Genomic DNA, 498 nt, shown 5'->3' on the forward strand with positions numbered 1-498 from the left:
GATTCTCCAATGATCATGTTTATCCTCCGGCGGGGACTGTTGTCTCCAAGGTCATCCTGCCTTCTTCCGCGTTTTTCCCCAGACTGATTTGCGCGTGCGTCCCTCTCGGGAGACTCTTTATCAGTCCTGGGAGGGCGGTCGGAATCCAAGATGAGGTCTTTTATGCTAGTGACCTTCGTGAGGTCGCCAGCGAGGAGTTTTGCGGCTAGCCTTGCGTCGAGAACTTTGCAGTTCATAGTGGAATGACCTTTGGTCTGGTGGAACTCGCAGTAAGAGTTATCCTTATACTGGTTCCTGGACCAGGTGTTTCCGGAGGTCTTCCCTTGTTCGGAATTAATAGTGTAGTTGTGCTCGCCCTGGATGTCTTCTCCCTCGTGGCGGACATTCTTGTCGTTTCGAGAGCTTTTCTTTTTCGTGGACATCTTCTGCGAGTTGCACTTCTGGGAGAGGATTTTCATCTCCTCTTCCATTACGATGAAGTCCGTTGCCTTATGAAGA

The sequence above is a fragment of the Brassica oleracea genome, chromosome C4 (genome assembly GCF_000695525.1).
Source record: "Brassica oleracea var. oleracea cultivar TO1000 chromosome C4, BOL, whole genome shotgun sequence".
Taxonomy (NCBI): Eukaryota; Viridiplantae; Streptophyta; class Magnoliopsida; order Brassicales; family Brassicaceae; genus Brassica; species Brassica oleracea.